We start from the raw sequence: 21,477 nt of genomic DNA, 5'->3' as shown, positions 1-21,477 counted from the left end.
ACCTCAGTTACCTGGTTGTGACCTGAAGCACTAATAACAATTACAACTCAAAGCTGGTAGACGACTGGAATAATATCTAAATTGGAGAGAACCATCAAAAAAGCTTGCCTCAATAAAAGTGGACAAACAGAATAATGAATAAATGAATAAACAAGTGAATAAATAGCATCATAAAGCAAAGCACTTTGAGAGAAAATGTCTTTTAAAAAAAATAAACAAAACAAAAGAGTCAGCACCATTTAATGGACAGAGACCTTAAATGACTGTGAGGAACATCAGATGATGGGTCAAGCCATATTCACATAAGACTGCCCTGTTCTTAAGCAGCAAGTCAACACTGGAAATTAAACTCTAGGATTTGTTAAATTGTTCAAATACACAGGCCCATTGGAATTTGCCTGAATAACTTCTCAACAGGTAATTTCATTATCTGAATGTCTGTATTAGATTTTATCACGTAATATAATATACTCATGCTTTCTATTCATTTTAGACCAGTTTTGAATATGGTTTATATTTACCTATTTTGGTGTATTCAGTTTGCTTCTGCTTTTGCTTCCATGGATGAAATTATGAATAAGCTATTAAAAATATGATCAGAAACTGTCTTTACCACACATTCATCCAATAAAGGTTCCTCACTGTGGCAATTTCCAGTCTCTACACAGAAATTTTTTGAGAATGTTACTCTGTTCCAGGTGTTTACTAATTTTAAATAAATTTAGTATCTGTTTAATAAAGCAAAACCAGCAATATCCAATGACAGCCTTGGTTGATCTAAAAGACAGACCTCCGTAAACCTTGTTAGCTTCTCTCCTAGGAAATCTAGGAGTTGGCACCCGCTCTAAGAGCAGCTGTTCTCACAAGTCTTACAGATGGCTGCAGAAAAGGAAATCAAATCCCCACTGCACTCAGACCTTTAATGAAAACTGTAGAAAATCCTGAACCAGTTGAAACCATCTCCAGGACCAGACTTGCCTTTTGTACGGACACGAAGCCTCAAAGACGGGCTGGATCCTGCACGTGGCAGCTGAGCGCCTCACCAGATGCTCCCTGACCGACCCTCCTGGGAGCTATAGTGCTCATCTCGCCATCATACCTGTGTATAACAGCAACAGCTACATAAATGTTTCATATCTCTACATCAGTATGAAAATATATAGATAAAACATTACCTATATGTTTATATAGAAACTATTCTACAAGTTATATAGAAAGAGCTATTCCGACTACTCTGAGCATACACACAGAGCTTAAAGGACTAAAAATAGGAGACCTAACAAGGAATGCTTGTTTAAAAAAAGAACAGTAAAATGCTTTAATGACGTAGCAGCACGTTGGGTAGATAAGTGCAAGCCTGAAACACTGTTGAAAGTTAAATGATGTTAAGGGCAGTGTGGCACGTGGAAGTTTTGCAGTGCGATTTTCAGTGGCATAATGCAAGAGATGTTGGTCTCATAATATGATCAAGGTCTGAAAGTATTTTTCATGCACTATAACTTCAGAGAGAGGCTGATTTATAGGGTCCCTGTGATGTATCTAAATGTCAAAAATACATAATTTATGAATTCATCTGTTTAGAGATCTATTCTTTTCCAGATTATGTATACTAAAATGACTATATTCCATGTAATTCTGCTCAATTTCTAGCAGATTACTCATTTGAAAAGAGCTGAGAAAATAAGTGTTTGCTATTCGTTTTGCACACAGAACAGATGTCTACAATGTGCTTTTGCACATCCTAACATGAAAATTTGGATTTGTCATCAATGATTGATCATCTCAGTGCTGCTTTCCAAATATGCCTTTGTTACTTATGCTTGTTGCCTTTTATTTTTTTTTTCCAATAGTGGCCTTGAAACTTTTAAACCTTTATCAGGTGAACTAATTAGTGCAACGGTGCATACCAGAAAAAATAGTTCTTGCAGGAGTTCAGATGCAAAAAGGAAAACTAAGACTCAGACATCATAGGCCCCTTGCCTGTCTCCTTGACACTTATACTAATAAACCCTAAAAAAATTATACAGTGAGATGAGAAATTTAGTAGATAAAGGTAGAAGCATAAATAAAATATGAATGCTAAACAGACACAGTTATTATACCATGAGATAGTATATAAGAAGGTGCTGAGGCAAGGAGAAAGCTGCATTACCACACCCACTTCAGTGGTGAAGGGGAGGAAGGCATCCTGCTGCCCTGTCTCAGAGGGTCTCTTCGTGCCTTAAAGACACTGTCAGAGGAAAAAAGCCATTTCACCCCTTCCCCATAACACCTAGGATTGACTAGCTGAGCCATGAATCACAGCATGGTAGCAGGAGGTAGATTTCTGATATGGGTTTCTAAGCCCATGTTCCTAACACCCATATTACTTTATTTCTTGCTAGAAATATTGTGTTGTGTTTTTGTTACAAATTGTCCATAATAGTCAAGGGAAAAAAAAAAAAAAAAGTCTTATTTGATCTTTTTACCCATCTTACACATCCTTTTAAAGCTTCTAACTACCTTGTCCAAATTCTTCCTGAATCTCCATGATGCTCCTGTTGGGAAAGTGCATATTCAAGTAGTAATATTTGGATTTTTTTTAAAAGTAATGTTTGTGGGTTTATAGTGCTGAATCTATGAAGAAGAAGATCCTACATTTAAATTTGAGAAGTATTGCACTGAACTGGCACAATACATGTTTTTCTTTAAGCAGCTATAGCATTCGGTTACCTAAAACAACCATTGTAAATCACAGTCCCCAGCAGGGAACACAATCGTTACTTTATGCTCTGAAAATGGATTAAAATACACAAACACAGCTGAATTTTAAAGGGTTGGTCAACATGATATTGGGCTCAGAGTCAAATTGGCTCCCAAAGCAGACAACTCAGGTTCTTTTTATCTTCAGAGAATTTATGTGCACATAATACCATTAGAGGATCCTATATCCAACACCCAGCCCCATGGAAATGCACAATTCTCTTGTTTCAATCCATCGCAATTGATTGTTTCAAAATTTCACCAGGGAAAGTGGAGATTGTTTTGTAAACCAAAGAATGCATTACCTTGCCCAATAGCAAGGAGTTTTCCTGCAGTTTAAGCAGGAGTCGTACATTTGCCCAAGGCAAATCCAGACGGCTATGTATCCGTGCAGCTCCTGGCACTCCTCTGCCGGGTCCCAGGCTTTCTTGCAGTGTCTGGGCACAAGACCTCAGTACAGCTGAGGGATAAATCATCGCCTATGCTCAAGGCAAGGCTATAGCCATCTCACTGCTACCGCTCAGTAGAAAAATATGGGCAAGAGATGAAATACAACCTCTTCTTTATTTTTGTTATTAGTAGACAACTCTCTTTTTTTCTTATGCTTGCAAGTTTCTTCTCCCAGGTATTAAATAACATAGTTAACAGAGAACTTCAGATTTCCACTAGAAACTACTTAAACACCTCCCGTATGCCAGGATACTGCTTACACAAATGATATTCAGTAGATACACAGCACCTCTAAGGCTTGACAATACATTTGTCCTTCCCTGGCACCTATACTGTCCATTAAGATTGAGATCTCCAAAACTAAATAGACATGAGCCTACTGTGGATATGAGCTAAATTACTTAAGATGGTGTAAGAAATCCTGCTCAAAAGCAGATAATTGAACCTAAATCCCATAAGGATAGATTACAGCCCCAAACATGAGGGAATTCCTCAATAAATAAATAAACTATTCTACTTCTGTACTTCTGTACAGACTTTTTGAAGTAGGGGAATATACAACTGTATTTAGCTGAGCCTTTACAAGATCATTAAGCTGTCTTACAATTATTAGTTTGTGGATTTTTTTTTTTTTATTTTTTTCCCCTGTAGTTTGCATAATCATAATAAATATATGTGGAAATGTTGAACCTATGAGCCAAAGTACTGTCCTCAATTATAAAGAGCATGTTACTGCCATCTGGGTGCAGGAGATATATTGCAAGGTATGCCAGTAGTTTTTATAGAAAGCCTAGCATATGGAGAATTTTTTTTTTTTCCTGTGTGCACACGCTCCAGATATTTCATCCAGTTGTTCCTTACAGGGTTAAATGGGCAATACACTTGGTGATAAACAAGGCACCTCTCATCTTCAGGAATTAGAAATGAAAGAAGGACATTAAGCAATGTAGAGTGCTTGTATCAAATTTTGCATTATTCAATCAAACTGGCAATTGGAGAGGTGCACTGTAGGGTTTAAAGCTAATAGGCCTGAGTGGAAGAGGAAAACAATCTCATTACTGGAAGGCCCCATCATATTTTGCCCACTTACCTTATTCCTCTTTTGGAAATGAGAGGAGAATTTGTTACATTTTGAGAAATAAATGCTCTTCATAGTGTAAAGCAATATTTTCCTTACAAAAATGGGCCATGTTTGTCTGTACAATGCAATTTCACATTTCATTTCTTATAGTAAAATTTCATATACATGTATATATTTGCATATATATAAATGTGCTAAAATTATACAGAATCAAATTTAATGGCTGCTCATTAAAAAAAAAACAGACCATAAAAAGGGATCCTATTACAAGACAAAAGTGGTAATGTCTCAAATGGAATAGGCTATCTAGCCAAGTGGCTAATAGATACCAATGAAAAAATGGAAAATAACCTTATCATGAAGCTTTCATATAATAGTCTTCTAGCCTCTGGCAGCTCGTAGGTCAGATTCCCTGAAAAAGCTGTATCTAATAGCAACAGGCAGGTGTCACTGATTACAAGTCAAAAAAATATATATATTTTTGTTGATGAGGCTTTTAGTTTGTATGGGTAATTTACCTACATACAATTTATTTATATATTTATTTTCAATAAATGTGCAAAGAAAAAAAATATCAGGATAGGATTCGGGCTAAACAACATCTCAAAGGATGAAGCAATAGCTCAGAGGAAGCAGAAAAGTTTTCATCTGGGCAGCACACTGAAACAACCTGAGATATCGTGGTTGTCTTCCAATCGCCCTGATTCTGCATAAAAGCTGCTGTTGGGTAGGGTCATCAGGCACACATAACAGCAAGGTTTCCTCGCACACAATTTACTGCCCTTTTACTGCCATGAGCACTTTCTATGTCCATGGAGCTTAAAGCCAGTGGGACCTGGCATTAGTCCTTTGAAACTTCTCCCTCTGCATTTACAGACATACGGCACTATCAGTGGCCAGAAAGATCTGTGTCAGGGTCCTGTTATAATTTTTGTATTATGATAGTTATTATGCAACTATTTTTAGTTTCAAATCTGTCACAGTCATTCACCTGCAAGAAAATGGTCTAAATATAGTACAACCTAGATAGTTTAAAAACTGCCCATTTTTGAGTCATTCGAGTCCCTAAAATAACCTCTTTCAAATATAAAATGGAATGTATTCTCCATATTCTGAAGATAGTAAAAAAAACAGCTGAACCAAATTTGTAGACCTTTCCCAAAAGTTCATTTATGAGCTAAAATTAAGAATGAGATGCTACATAATACAAGGATCATTTTTAAAGTTACCTGGGAGTGCAGAAGGAGATTTAGAACATCAGAACTTCTGCTGACTTTTAAAAAGCCATGATGATATCTCCTCTGACAGAAAAGACAGCAAGTTTGTAGTTTTGACTATATAGGACACCAATTTGTCTCCCAGATTATTTTAAAGCACAAAAATAAGCCTGGGAATTACATTTTTTTTGTGACACAAAAACAAATGTTTCCATGTAAGCAGAACCTTCGCAGTTCATTTTTAATAATGAATGCATTGCACTTGAGGGCAAAACACTTCTCGCACAAATTTGGAAACTATAAATTGTCTCCATGGTTTCCCCAGGAAACCACTCCGAGTCTGATCTCTCTGGGCAAGTGTAGTAGAGGAGCGTGTGGTGCCAACGCTTTGTTACTGGCACGGATAAAGAACTACTCACGTAAATTATCATTTAGAAAAGATTACCATAAAAATCAAATCAGGAGACTTGCAAGGACCTCCCAGGTCTCAAACAACACCCATAACAGCAGCATCAGTACCAAACGAGGTTGTTGCACCCTCGGCAGCTCCCAGGTCTTGGCAGAAGCTGAAGCAGCCAGCCAAGGGGCTCAGCCGCCCAGGAGCCCCCTTGGGACACCCGACAAATACCACGGGCGAGGAACCTGCCAAGGAAATTGTCCCTGATACGAACAGGAACATTTTGTGCAGATCAAGGGATAATGAACACCACAAGGCAATCTATGCTCTTCCAAAAACCTCCCTTAGATCATTCAAACCCATAAAGAGCAGCATGGCTTCATCTGACCTCATAAAAGCAAAGTCTTTTCTTTCAAGGTTGTCAGCATATTCCCATCCCACTGTTTATGCCTGCTAGGGCTCTATAATCACGGTTTGAACTCCACGGTCCAGCTCTCTGCTTCCTTCTCTTTGCATAGCTCTGAAATTCACCTCACTGCTAAATATTTCGGGCGGCAGCATCTCCTCTGTCTATGAGAGATTCATTTAAGGGTGGGAGAGTGGTACAGGAGGCTCACAGGGAGAGATTTCCACATGACATCCTCCCCAAATGCCAAAGGCCTGATCTGTGGTGGAACATGACATTTTAATAAATCCTATAAAATTCCCTCGACATTCTGATTGGTGTTATAGTGACACAAAAGAAACACGTAACATCTGGAGATGAAAGTTAGATCTCAGCTCTAATTTTATAGTAATAGAAAATAAGCTTTCCTGATGAAAATATTCTTAGCCTTGTTGATACATGCATTTAAAAATGTAAAAATGGTTCAGATCAATTAAAACTGCTTACAGCAATCCTTCTTCTGTTCCTTCAGACATTTTGTGTGGGTGTTGTATGCACAAGAGTGAATCTGCTGGCCAGTTCTGTCCATCCATTGGTGTGGTCCTGCACTGGTGCCTGTCCAGCCCTCTCAGCTGGCTGCATTTTCCTGCAGAAATTGCTGTTTAAGGCTCTCACATTCTCACATTCTTAGATTCTTTTTTTCCTCCTCCAACAATTTGTTTCCACTACTTTCTGCTAATTCCCTCTCTCAAACGGCCCCATGTTGACAGCCCCTGCACCCCTCTTCCTCTCCCATCCTTCCCTTCCCACCAGAAATATACACTTGGAAGGAGCTCAGGTCTTGTTTTGATCCTCTCTTGCTAATAATAGCCAGGTCCATCTTACTTTTTTAGTGTTCTTGCTCAACCCAGTAGCTCCTTCCTCTTGGGAGGGTCTCAGAGAAGGCTCAGCCCTGGGCATGGTATTTATCGTCACCATCAAAATGACAGGGCTGGCATTTGTAAAGTGTCACACTTTAGTTCTTTGCTCGTCTCCCTTTGTCCAACACCCAGACATAGTCGCTCTCCCCCTTCCTTCCCTGCAGAACTAACAGTACTCTAGTCCTCTTAAGGGACTGAAGCCTGTGACCTGCAAGCTCTGGTTTATTCTGAATTCCCATCCAGCTATGTGCATTAAGCTGTAATGGAAATCTGGAATGAGACTGTTCCCGATACAGCTCTCTACTGAAGAATTCATATATAGCCTTTTACTCAGAGAAAGTATTTCATCTTGTACTCTCTCTCCATTTTTTATTTATTTATTTATTTATTTTAAACAGTGCCACGATTCTCTGGCAGGTGCCATGCTTGGTTATTGTTGCCAGAGGAAGTGAGACTGTTCCCTTTCCTATCTCATATTGCACTGTCAAACAGAATTTATCAGCATTTGTCTTACAAAGACTTCTTTTTTGCAGGTGTTGCCGCACTGCCAGCATCAGATTTCTAGCAATAAAGCCAAAAGAATCTGTGAAACTGAGGACATACTTCACATTATTCCTAGTTTGTCAGTAAACACTTTGCAAGACCTAGATTATTCTGTACATGCACTACATGGCTACTTTAACACAAAATAATTTTGTTATGAATTGAATACTATTTGAAAGCATGAGTTTTAAAATGATGTGTAACACGACTCTGCAATTCATACAGCAAGTTTAAAATAATTACCAGTCATTAGCCAAAGGCAGATTTGTCTACCTTACGCTTTTCAGTTTAGACTTGAGTTACGTCACCTGTTCTACATGTAATGTATGCACGTGCACACACGTATACACGTACAGAAGGACTACAGAACTATAGTTTAGACAGAAGCTTATTGGAAGAGAGTCAGAATTGAAATATCAAGTATTTTATCTAAATCAGGTTTTACACATTGCTCTGTGTGGAGCTTTCTGTGCCATCAGAAAGGTGAAAATAATATTTTGGTAGATTCCTGCCTTACTCAGGAGCACAAAATATTACATGACACCTAATTCCCTTTGAGGTTTTTACAGTGTGTACTGACTGAATATCTTGATGTAGTTAAATGGCTTTTTAGGGGTTTCTAGGGGTTTTATTTCACTGCATCTGTCTACAGTGATTTTCCCCTCACAATGCAAAATCCTCCGCAACAGCTCCTGTCTGAAAGTTGTTTTCAGGACAACTGTGTAGCTGATATTTTTCTTACTGAGTTTTGCAAGACAGATCTTGTGTCTGACAAACAGAGCAACTACCCTAGAAGCAGTGCATAGAAAGATATAGGTAACAAGTCTGTATTCACATTTGCTTTCATATGTAACAATCTTACCTACTTCAAATATTTTATGCATAGGGCAGTTACAACAAGCAAATGAGATGCTATGGTATGGGATTAATAGTAAGAAAGATTTTACTCTTATGTATTATTGAACTAGCTGGACAGCAGGTCAAATACTGCCAAAAACCTATTTGCTAAAGAATTTACCCAGTGAAACATTTACTAGCTGTAATCAATTCATAAATCTATGTAGAACAAATTATTTGCTTGTTTAGAAGAAAAAATAAATAAAATACAAATTACAAAGAGAGCTTGAGAATTAGCTTTCATTTCATATTTTGTAGCAAATTGACAATAATTAAATATCTCCTCTAACTTACGGTAACTCATAAAAGCCCCAAGATAATGCCAATAGAAGTTTGGAAAGATACCCAGTTGAACCATGACACTAAGGGGAACAAGAGAAGGATGTGTCATGTTCTCTTTCTCTTTTGACAGCCTACACAAATTTTGATTATTATTTTACTCGGAGAGGTGCTGTTTTGATCAAGAGTTTGTTTTCTCTAGTTCTCTATCACCTGGCCAAGTCTGTTATCTAAAGGTGGAGCAGCTTTCCATTACTGTTGACTTTTTCATGGACACATTTTCTATTTCATAATTCCTTATTAACGCAAGTTATCTTTTCTCTTGAATTCAGTATTTAAGACTTCAATAATTCACCAAAATCCAACAGCTATATTCAAACACATCGGCATGGAAAACATTCATAAAAATTAGGAAAAACAAGCTAGCTGTTCCTCTTGACATACTGCACCCTTCCTGTCTCCAAAACCAAACAATTCACTTCTCACGACTAGCTGTTATCCCTGTACTGCGGGTGGAGGCTCAAGTTTATTCCCTTGTCTATCAATCATGATTTCCACAGACACACTTGGACTTAGCAATTTGTGCTCTTTGGAGTCAAGGGCTGTAGTAATCACTGAACAAAAACCTTCCTTAAAAAAAAAAAAAAAGGCTATTTCTGTAGAACACAAGAAAGTCACAGCAAATGTATCATAAAAACAATTCAGCAAACTATACACATACCTAGTTTAGGAGGTATTTATGCAGGGAAACCATTTAAATTTAATGTCTTGTAGATTCTTCATATAACAGCTTCTAAATTTGGTTCATTGCTGGAGTTGGCAGCCCTGACGTGGGCTGCCCAGTCTCTTGGTTACTTTACTTTCTGAAAAAGAAGAGCATTATTTTAACCAGTCTTGTATCTTCTAGTTCTAGCCAAACCCAATGTTAAAAATGAGACAGACAAAACTCTTCAACACAATCTCATGCTAACATGATTTTCCACAATGTACAGTGTTCTTCAGAGTCATTGTTTCTTGACAATATTCCTATTTCAGATTCATTTTGATTGTAGTTACATTATTAATTGCAATTATAGGGGATGGTAAACTACAGCAATAGCATCCTAAATAAATCCTTCACACTAGGCTTAAATTTATATATATATATATATATGTACGTGTGTGTGTGTGTATATATATATATATATATATATATATATATATATATAAAAATTATGCTGGGATTTACCAGGAGTTCAGAAACACTTTACCTAATTTAGTTCAAATCCAATAGGAATAAGACTTAATCCTTCAAAACTAATGCCAAAAGCTGGTGTCTGTTACGGTTTTGGACACGTTATAGAATGGAACAAAATCACAACTATAATACAATTTCAAATGTAACAACCATGGAATTATTGCTAATGCTTCACAGTACTTACCAAGCCTGAACAAAGGCAAATGCATTAATTTCCACAACTGTAATTTATGGCACTAGAATCAACAGCTTTACAGTAAGCATTTTGTAGTTTTTCCTACTGCATATTAATGATTTCTACAAAATCACTCTTCTTCATTATACTGGCTCAATTTTTGCTGCTCCGGAAGTTGTCTCCAGAGATGCTTCAAGGAAGAGCCATGGGGAGGAGGAAAGAGATTGTCCCTTTCATTAGCAGTCTACATTTAACCTAATTCCCTTGACTCATCTGTTTGCTTCTCTTTTAGGCAATCAGTCCTTTGCTGTCAACGCCAGCATGCTGCTGGTCAATGGCAAATAATTCAAGACTCATTAGAAGAATCTAGCTGATTAACTTGTGAGGCTTTGCAAGGAAGAAAAATAGCACTTTTTTTCCTTTTAAGTTTCACCACCTTAAATGAAAATACTTCATTTCAGAATCTGAAATCTATACATTTACAAGAAATTCGAAGTATGATGCTTTCCTTGTGATTTCCTAAAAGGATAAGAATACACATGAGTATTTCTCTGTCCATGGCATCATAATCATTTGACTCGCATCTCTCCCATTCTCAGTATGAAAACGCTTCACAAATGAATGGCGAGCAGATGGCATATCATTTTCTCAACTGGAGATCCTTGGATTTGATTTGTCACTCATCGAATGCTGGCAGAAAAGAAATTTTGTGCCCCAGTGAATAGCCTGCATAGTTTGTATATTCTCTGATAGTATTTAAAAGTTATGGGTAAACATAATAAGGGCTTATATCACATAGATCATATTTTCTTTTCTTTCTTTTTTTTCCTTTTTTTTTTTTTTAATTATAAGTCACTGATAACTTCACTGCTTTGATTTTGCTGCCTCTGAGCTGCATTTTGGTGCATAGCTCCAGCCTGTTTGCAATGTCACTGTTAGCCGCATCCAAGCATTTCCCTCTACTGGGTGCCCCCACTCACACGGCCCTCCCCCTAAGACACCCTTTCCCTACTGACAATCCAGCAGAACGTGTACATCCAGAAACTCTGCAGTCCACCATTTGTATTTAGTGGATTTATTTACCAAGAGGCAGCTGGACACCAGGCCGTGTCCACCTGATCAGAATGTATGTCAGAGTTCAGGGTACATTTGATTGGTCACCCCAGATTTAACCTCGATAAAACCAACTCTCATGTGTATGCTTACATTACCATGTGCCTCAAACACAACTAAACATGCCTATTAACCAACCCAAGTTTTCTCAATTTTTTCATTATTTATTAAAATTTGGCCCAGCAGCTATGCTATTGCCATGGCAGCTGATGAGGTAGGTGACATACTCACAACATTCACGTGGGACACACGGTGGACATCAGTGAGGTGGTTTGGAGACAAACCTACAACCTGCAAACAGAGATGATGCTCTGACAGATGGTGCCTTCGTTGTATAAGTTCTCAGGTGCTGCCTAGAAGAGCAATAGAAATATATCCAGTTTGATAGCACTATTTCTTATTTCAAACACTACTTCAGGATACACTTTTCTTTTTTTAATTCAACTTTTCATTTTTATTAAGGTTTTATGCACAACCTGTTGCAACCTTATCAACAGACTGCAGTTTGACAATCCCATTTTCCTGAGTTATGCAAGTAACTACCAGCGATGTTACTGTGATCCCATGTGATATATGGGTCAATGCCTCCCATTTTCAATACACAACTGCCCATCTGTCAACAGCCTGAATGATCTGTTAGTAAAATAACTAACGCACAGGGAGATTTATCTAAAATACTTAGTATATGGTAAGATGAGAAATTTAGAAGCCATTATTCCTGCTGAAGACACCAGAGATGCTAACTCACAGCCTGCACATGGTGGAACTATTTTGTTACATATTTTGCCTCATTCAAAGCATCCTAGGACATTCAAAAATAAATAAATAAATAAATAAAAATAAAATTAAAAAGGCAGGTTTTTATAAGTAGCTTCTCAAGTAGCACAATCTTGGTTTTCGGTGGGTTGGGGTATGAGAATGCTCCTTTTTCCAGATTGTCCTACTATCTCCAACACAGCAAACAGATTAGCGGGTTCATTGTCAGAAGTACTCTACTCTAAGCAAAAAGTTTCCAAAGCCTTGATACAGTATTAATCAGTTATCCAGGCTTTGCTGCTATCAGAGCAGATGTCTAAAGCACAAAATCCATGTAGGGAGCCCTTAGAAGTTTGTATTGTTTCTACCGCCTAAGGGGTAGATATTTAAATTTTCTTAATATTGAGCCAACTCAGTTCTTATCACAGTTACACAAAGCCATCACATAATTCAATAGAAAAATTGTCTGAATCTAATTAATCCCATAAAATGACAAATTATAATATTTTTAAAAAATCTATACTTAGTAGATAGCCAAATGGCTACAAACCACATTAGGCTGAATGAATCAGATACCATCTGTGATAGAAAGCCTGCTGAATAATACAGTCTAGATGCAAAGCATATTGAACAGAACAAAACATACCATATAACAGATTTATAGTCTTAATCCACGCAGAAAATCTGCTAAAATAGATCAGCTCTGTCACATAACACTGCTTTCATCTAGTGTCCAGGAGCACAGTACCACTTTGACTCATTTAGCAGATCAGTTACATGCTATTCCTGATTTCATGCAGCGACGATTAAGGATGAAAAATATCACAGACAGTTGGCAACTGCAATAAATCAAAAAGCTTTGCTCAATTTTACTTAATGTATTTGTATCAGAATTTTAAAAAATATGATTGAATTAGTGATGTACAATAATTGTTTTCTGGGAAGAGTCTACTATGATAACTTCAGGTCTTCAGATTTCATAAGCATTTTAAAACATGAATGTAAATTAAGCTTCAATAGGTTGTTATGAACCCACTGTCAGGAGATGTTCCATGTACACTAAAATTAGTTGCTATTGAGACTTTCGTTTGTTGAGAATAGGCCAAAAGTGTAAGCCAAGTAATGGTGAGATGAACTATATTAATCAAATGAGATTTGGCACAATTACCTAAGCCACTTAAGGTATTTTATATATTCTGTTCCAGCCTGTGCACCATAGACTCTCATCAGATACAGTAAACATCTGCTGGTTTGAGGATTATAGACTCTATTTTCTAAATTTATAGTGCTGGGATAGCAATTTCAAAGACCTGACTTTGAGTTTAAATCAAAGCTTCAGCTGCCCCCCAAAATTGAATACATAAAACCATCCTAATAGGTGCTACCAGTATTACTGTCTGTCAGGTCATGACAAATACCTCCTACTAAACTGTGCAACAGCTAGATGTTGAACTGTAAGGCAGTATGAGCCAGTTTCAAGTTTTCTTTTGTCTGCCATATGCCATAAAACAGTAGAAAAGCAAAGGTTATTCTGAATTCGAGTTGAATCTGTTGATTAGCTGTCCTCTTATTCGAGCAAAGGAGCAGAGATGTGGGTATGTAGTAAACAGGCTATATAGTTGCTGCATATAGCTGCCAACAACACCACTACTGCACCCTGAATTCACTCCACAGTGCACACTTAAAGGATGCTCCCTGGTTCAGATTACTTGCATCACATCAGCCCCAATAATAGCCTAGAATAAAATATACATCACAGCATTTGTCCATGGTATCAGAAGTTTCTAGTGGCAAACAAACTGCAATATTTACAATAGTTTTCAAAAGTGGATCTTGGGAAACCTTCTGTCTTACTACTTAATCTGATCATTTCAGAAACTATAAAATCAGAAGCCTCTAAGGTCTCATGCCTGTGTAGTTTCATTTATTTAAAAATTAATCACAGACTGAAGGAAAGAACAGTAGTCCATTCCCACAAGATCTGACTTAAATTCTGCTGCCTTGAATTTACTTTGTTGTAGTCTTTCCTTTTAATAAAGTGCTCCCAGTGATTTAAGTGTGACTGGTGGTAGTAAGAGAGATTTATTATTTTACTGTTATCAAATTAAAGGGTATTTGGGGACAGAAAAGGTCTTTCTTATCTAGCTGTCATACTGGAGTTTTCAGTTTTGTGTGTGTTTATTTAGAAAACACACTCAAAGGAAACATAATAATATAAACTCTAAAATATTTTAATTTAATAAATATTCTCCCCAAGCCATTAATAACAAACCCTGTAAATAATAAAGCTGTGCTAGCGCATCATTAGACTTGCTTGCACGCTTTTTTTCTTGTCCCATCTCTACACTCTGCTGTTTTTCCACTGGTGAATTCCCTGAATGAAGAAATGTCCTTCAGCTGCCTTTGTGCATGGAGTCACCAGTTCCAACTGAAATCTTTCAGAGATCTCACATGCAAATATAAAATTGTGCTACGTGTACTTGTTCCTGTGTTTGGGCTAAATCCACAAAGTATTCATGTCTGTATGGCTCAGAAGTGAATCAATGTGTAACCCTGACTTCCTAAACATATACCATAGAAATTGCATTGCACAAAAATATTTGAGAAAAGCTCATGTGTTTTATAGGAAATGCCCTTCCCCCCCCCCCCCCCCCCCCTTTTTTTTTTTTCCATCTGAGGGAATATGGGCAGCAAGCAATCCTGGAAGTACATCAGCTTCACCAAGAAAGAAATAAAACATAAGGATTTCAAATACAGGTGTCCTCTCTCGTTTCCTGAAGTTACAGGAATTTATCAAAATCTTTGCACGAAACAAGAAATTTCCCTTTACATGATGATGAGGAAAAGCCAGGAAGCGAGCACCGAGGATAATAGCTGCAAATATCTTCTAGCTTCTCAAAGAACATGAAGGGCCTCAGAACAATAGGAATGGCAGTTGAGTCAGTACAGCTGGCCTACCCATACCTTCAGCTTGGAGAACATCACCGTGCACGTGCACGTGTAAGCAAAGCAAGGCCTCTTCAGCTTCTCTGAGAGACACCCAGGAACAGCAGATGAAACATACTGTTACGCCGAGACAGAACAAGAGAAGGTCATGGCAAACTCTGGGTCTCGATGTTGCTGCAGAAATGAATTACCCAGTTTCAGGCAGCAACGGAATCTGCCTCAATATTGGAAAAGACTCGCAACTCTGAGAACTAACATTTTCATTTCAAAAAGTATCATACACTTCCTAAATATAAAACGATTTCTTTTCATCAATAGAACACATTCAAATATTAGTGGTTTTTGCAAATATATATGTATTTCAGCGACAGTACGTGGGAACATGAAAATTGCTCGTTTTCACACCTTTGAGTGTTGGCAGTTGAGGTATTTGCACTGCTGTCATTCATTGTTGAGCAGACTTTATCACCACACAAAACCCCAACAAACCCGTCTTTCTTTGCTACACCAGATCAAAAGTTACTGAGTGGAAACTAGCAATGCTCTCAAAGCACTTTCCTGCCTTAATTTCCAATGTATTTTTATACAGAAATTAAAAATAAATAAATAAAGCAAAAGATTAAAGAGTTTGCCATAAGAAAAGGTAATTGCACTAGCTGCAGTGGTCTTCCTCCCTCTTCCAGAGCTGATTCTGACCCAGAACCTCCACTGCAGATGAGGAGCAAATCTCTCACTTTCTCATCAGCATCCACACCATGGTTCATCATGGTAAGAAGTCACTCCCACCAGTTTCTTCTATACAGATGCAGTCAGAGCTGGCAGGGTAAACTTACCCCCATCTCTTCACAAGGACACACAGTAGAAACGCACAAAGCAGGAGATGAATTATAACTTGGATTATATAACAATTGTGTAATTAAATATTGGAATTAATAGATCCAAATTGATTGTGCTTAAAATCAGAATTAAATTCATTATGAAGGAATCTTCTAAAACCTTTATTCAAAACATGCCTGAAATGTGAAATGCCATAGGTTTGTCTTTCCATATCAAGTCAAAATGTTGGATCAGGAACAATTAAAAAAAAAAACTATATTTTTGGTTACATATGAAAAATATTAACTTCACGTTCTAGGTATGGTTAAGCTCTCAAAATAATTAATAAAAAACCTGAAACTTGTGGAGAGCAAATACTCTACATATAACTCTGTAAGCTAGTGCTCATTAGCGTATTCATATTTAGTATTTCTGGCTTTGTTCTCTACTTCTGTTTAATTTCTCTGTTCTACCTAAAGAAAGGGAGGCAGCTTTTCTTGAACCAACATCCCTTGCTGCATTTGACTTGAATAATAGCTGAAAGAAAAGGAACAATTATCTCCTCCTCTTGAACCACACAGGCTTTCTCATTACATGATAAACGCATTGTCATTTTCCAATCCCTCCACCTTCACCACCTATTATTGCACATTGAAACACTTGGAGCAAAGCTTCTTTAATTGTTTATCACAAATACACACAACCACTTAGTCAAAAAGGAAGGTCTATAAAGGTGAACTCCATCAGCCCTGCTTATTCAGTGCTTAGGCAGTACTGCCATTCAAAGAAGGAATGTGAGACAACATCTACACATTCCCATCCTGTAAATTCAATGTAATCCAAGGCACTGTAAAGAAGCAGAGTCCTATTATGATATTCTGTGTGTGTTCTGGGACAGAGATGATGCAATAAATACAAAGCTATTAAACAATAAAATAATTATACAATCATAATCAGCATGGAGAGACTGTTCCTGACTGATATGAAAAATGAAGCATCCTTAGCTACAGTAAGAATAGTTGCACAAACCTTCCCTTAGGAAACAGTCTACTTTCCAATACATCAGGCAATGTGTCCTCTTCCACTTTCTCTCATCCTGAAGAAGGTTTGTCTGATACACAACCTAAGCACCATTTTTATTTCCTAATTTCATTCAATTTTTCATAGCTGTGCTCCCTGTCATTATGATAAGTAATTTTCTTTCCTAAATGTTTGCTGTAAAAATTACTTTTAATGTGTGAGCAACATGATATCTGAAGAAATCATTTATACAAGCCAGCATGTAAGACTCAGGCATGGTTAAGAAAAGAAGTCGCCTTTAAAGCATACATATTAAATTCTTTTAAAATATCAGAACTGTATGTACATATGATACTACGTAACCCATTTATAAATCAGAATCAAAGAATGGATGGGGAATTATATCTTGTTCTAACAAATTGTGATCAATCACTGAATGTGCAAGCGTACCTTGTTTCAATTCACAAACCTGGAACGAATTAGAAGTAGTTGTAACCTTGAGAAAAGTGTACTTCTCTATCTTTCTGCATTGTGAAGAAATGAATTAGGCTTTAATAGGAGCAGTCTTGATAACTAAATAAATTCATGTTGCATCTGTTTTAACAGTAACATGAATGTTGCTACTTTTTGAAATGATGATTTTATTTTTATTTTTATTAATGTTCAGTTGTGTACTAGAAAGAATTCTGAGATGTAGCTTAAGGTTGCTTTAACCTTCATGATCTATTGAACTGGATAAGAATGCAGGAAAGAAAAAAAAAAGTAAGGCACAATTACATTGACAGAAGGTGTGAATAACTAACATCTACAAAAGGCCAGTATACATCTATGCAAAGAATTTCAAAATAGACATTTCAATGCTTGTAATATGTAGCAATCCACGAATTTTGCTGATGTATACATTTACATTTTACTATGACCAATGAATGACTTTTAGATTAGGTTGTTCACAGCTGCAGAATCCAAAGCTGTGATTGGCTTACACTGGACATAAACTGTTTCATTGCTTTAACTTTATTTTGCTTCACCAAAAATGATGGAGCATAATTATAAGTGTCACTGCTTATACTCCTACAGGAAATGTCTTCCATTTGTCTTGGTTTCTTTCCAGCTGACCTGCTGAAGGTCATTTTATTTGACCTTCATTACAGATCATGGGTATATGTGAGTGTCAGCAAGCTATGAATCCTTAAAAAAACTGAAATTTTCTATGTTGAAATACTACTTTATATAGCAAAATATAAAAACTGAGTATTGAGTAGGTTTATTTAAAGTTATTGCAAGTCAAATTCATATCTAAAATGAGGAAAACTCTGCCTTGACTACTTTTTTTTTTTTTTTAAATGTTCAATTTTGGATAATATTTTGATATATTTTCCTAGTTATTTCTCCTTCAGAAGATTAGGGTCCTAAACAGAATCATAGTTAAAATAAAACAAGTAGTGTGAGTGACTCTTCAAATACTTCTGTTTTTTAGAGAGAAGTACTAAGGGAGATGGAATAAACTCTGTTGAGATTCTGAATTTCAGTCGTATCTACATTACTCACTTCCTACTTGCTTGTTGAGCAGGATCATCATCTTTCACTGTTTGGAGAACACCCTGCCCAGCAGGATCCACATCCATGATTAAGGTTTCTAGGCAGTGTTACAGCACAAACACATCAGACTAAGCATTTCATGTCTGCAGTATCCCAGAAAAGAGCAGTATGACTACATTTTTTTTTCCTCATCCCACTGTATCTTTTTATTCTGCACTTGTCAAGACATCTTATCACTTCATTCCTTCCTATTTCTTTGGACACAACGACAGACACATGGTAACTTACAGAAATTCTAAAGGAAAATATTAACTTATGGCAGCAGAGCATTAAAATTGCTTGAGTTCTCAACATTTCTTGCCTTTTTTTTTTTATATATAAGAAAACTTAATTCTGACCTTAAAAATACACTTGAGTTAGAGATATGGTTTTCCAAAGCAAAAATTGCATTTTGTGTGTGTGTGTTTTAGGCAAGAATGCCTAAAGCTGCTTCAATGTTAATGCAGTCTTGTTTATAAAATGTAATTTTTGTTGAATCTCTTTAAAACATATGAAAAACAAAAGGAGTACAAAAAAAATCTTCTTGATGGGAAATATAGGAAATTACTCAACAAACTTTAGTAATAGTTACTTTTGATGGCATGACTATTTACATGTGTACCTGTGCAATTCAAACAAACAAAAATATCAAACTATCAAGACCTTTTCCTAAAAAAAAAAAAAAAAAAAAAAACTTTTTCAGAGGAGTGATTAAAAGAAAATTATTCAAAATATTTTAAAAGCCTGCTTTTCTTTTTGGCTTTTCTGTTTCTTTTTTAATATAGCCACTCATGACAGGTCTTTTTTTCTAGCTTGAAAGTTAATGGCATGCCTGTGTACAAAGGACACAGCAAATAGCACAGCATAGCACAACCACAGTGGTCTTATCAAAGTATCCGTTTATTTGGGCTCTGGGCAGGGATTTTCTCTCTCATACATCATTCACAACTAGCCAGACTGATTTCACAATATCAACTCAAAAAACAGCCTTAGCATAAAGAAAAGAAGAAAGAAAAAATTATCTTTTGCTGTTGTTTTGAATATTAGCCACACTAGGCCTGGATTTCAATATTAGCCACGCTAGGCCTGGATTTCATTTTCTCTACCCTACTACTTCAGAGGTTTCAGTGATAGCAAAGGTCACCAAGCAGGACAGAAAAATAAGTAACCTTTTTTTTCCTTGTTTTTGAAAGTTATTCTGTTGTCTATGAACACAAAACACATTCATCTCTGATGCAACAAGAAAGGCACTGATTATAATGTTTCATTACCCAATTTGAATTAAGAAGCTGTTTGGGTGTTACTTTCAAAGCCACACAGAGCGGTTAAAACATCCAAGTCCTCCTGGATATTAATGGGAAAAGGGAACCTCACATTTATTCTGCTTTCCCCATTTGACTTCTGTTTCTATAGCAAAGAAAAAAAAATAAGGCAGATCATAAGGGCCAGATAACAGCTTTACTTACTCAGAGGCTCAAGCATCTTTCAAGTAATAAGGCTTGTTACCATATTTATCATGATTTTGAGCTGGGAAAAGGAAAGAAAATTTTGCTACTACAGTTACCAACCAGATGAAGTATAAATGACCATACAGGAGGTAAACTAACCTGCATGCAAATCAAACTGCATGCAAATCCTAACTGAAACTCAATAAATAAACTATCAGTTTAAGCAACTGTGATTGTATGGATATTATCCATATATCATATCATTATGGACATAGAGCAAGGAACCAACTCATGAAGTTGATCAAAAATTGGCTGTGAATAATCCTTCATAAGTCAGTTGGAGAAAGGCACTGTGCTGTTTTAATCTGAAGCATCCCAGATAAGATCTCCATTCACGAGAGTGATTTTTGATTTGGCAACAACTAAATTATCTTGCTGTTTGGCTAGAATGAAAGAGACTTGTTTTAGGATAACAGAGACTAACTCGATTCCCATAACCACAATAACTTAATAATTAACATCACTCTTAATTCCTCCACACAAATGAATCATGTGATCTTTTCAATTTATTTAAATGAGAGGTGATTGCTGAACAATGCTTAAAGCCCACAGTAGGAGTCTTAATTACAACTAAGATTCAATTTAATGAAGGTTTAATCTTCAGTTTAAAAAAAATCATTAAGGACACTTTTCTCCCAAAAGAACAAAAATCCACAATTCTATCCATCTTGACATGAATGAAAGACAGAAAGAAAACTGAAAATTTCTCACATACCTGCTTTTGAGTTTTGCCTCGTTTGTCCCAAGTTACTGCAATCGCGTGGCTCAGTCTCTCAGGCAGAGTACTGCCTTCTTTGATGAGTATCACAAACAGTAGAAAAGCGGCATAACTACCATTTTACCACCTTGTTCCTGGGGATATTTTGCTGAAGGGATCTGTCACAGGTGTTTTCCGTAGATACTGTTGGTGAACCAAGGTGCGAAAGAGGTCATGTCTCTTCTACCCTGAACTAACCTCTATTTTTAGCAAGTGATTTTCACCTGTTCAGCCTCAGACACCTGTCTTCATAAATTCAGGTCTGCTTAGGTGGTCTCCACATCCTGAAAGTAAGTTGGTGTCTTTCAATTCTGCTGCAGCAGGCAGATGTCAGGCCTCAGGTCACCAGTCCTCCCGCTTGGAGTGACGGGCGTCTGGATAAATCTGCTGATGCATACACATGACATCTGTTCTCTAATAGACACAAAAATAGGATCTGCGTGGGCTCACTGTGAAGGAGCTGCTACCAGCCTTCAATCTGGGGTAACGGCTCTGGGGCCACCTTCACGAGCAACGTTTGGTATAGGCCTATGCCCTTTCTTAAAAAAAGCTCTCAACTTACTCAGCAACATACATTCACTCCTACAGATCTGCAACAGCCTTGACACGAGTCTAAGTGGCTCATGAGAGTTGATGTCCTTACTCCAAGCAAAAAAACAC

General features: G+C 36.9%; 1 protein-coding gene across 1 annotated transcript in view; it reads right to left on the bottom strand.

Annotated features, from left to right (window-relative positions):
- LOC308199620 (uncharacterized protein) overlaps window positions 1–21,477 on the bottom strand; it is a 372,210-nt gene that overhangs the window by 237,774 nt on the left and 112,959 nt on the right. Inside the window, exons 11-15 of the mRNA XM_080604046.1 lie at window positions 20,776–21,231; window positions 12,839–20,443; window positions 11,668–11,789; window positions 9,633–9,774; window positions 979–1,099 (exon numbers count right to left, since the gene is read on the bottom strand). The gene's annotated coding sequence lies outside the window, so the exon portion shown is untranslated. The remainder of the gene's footprint in view (window positions 1–978; window positions 1,100–9,632; window positions 9,775–11,667; window positions 11,790–12,838; window positions 20,444–20,775; window positions 21,232–21,477) is intronic.

This window comes from Anser brachyrhynchus (genome assembly GCF_964034855.1).
Source record: "Anser brachyrhynchus genome assembly, chromosome: 9".
Taxonomy (NCBI): Eukaryota; Metazoa; Chordata; class Aves; order Anseriformes; family Anatidae; genus Anser; species Anser brachyrhynchus.
Note: the sequence above shows the minus strand (reverse complement) of the source record. Positions and strands in the feature narration are given on the sequence as shown.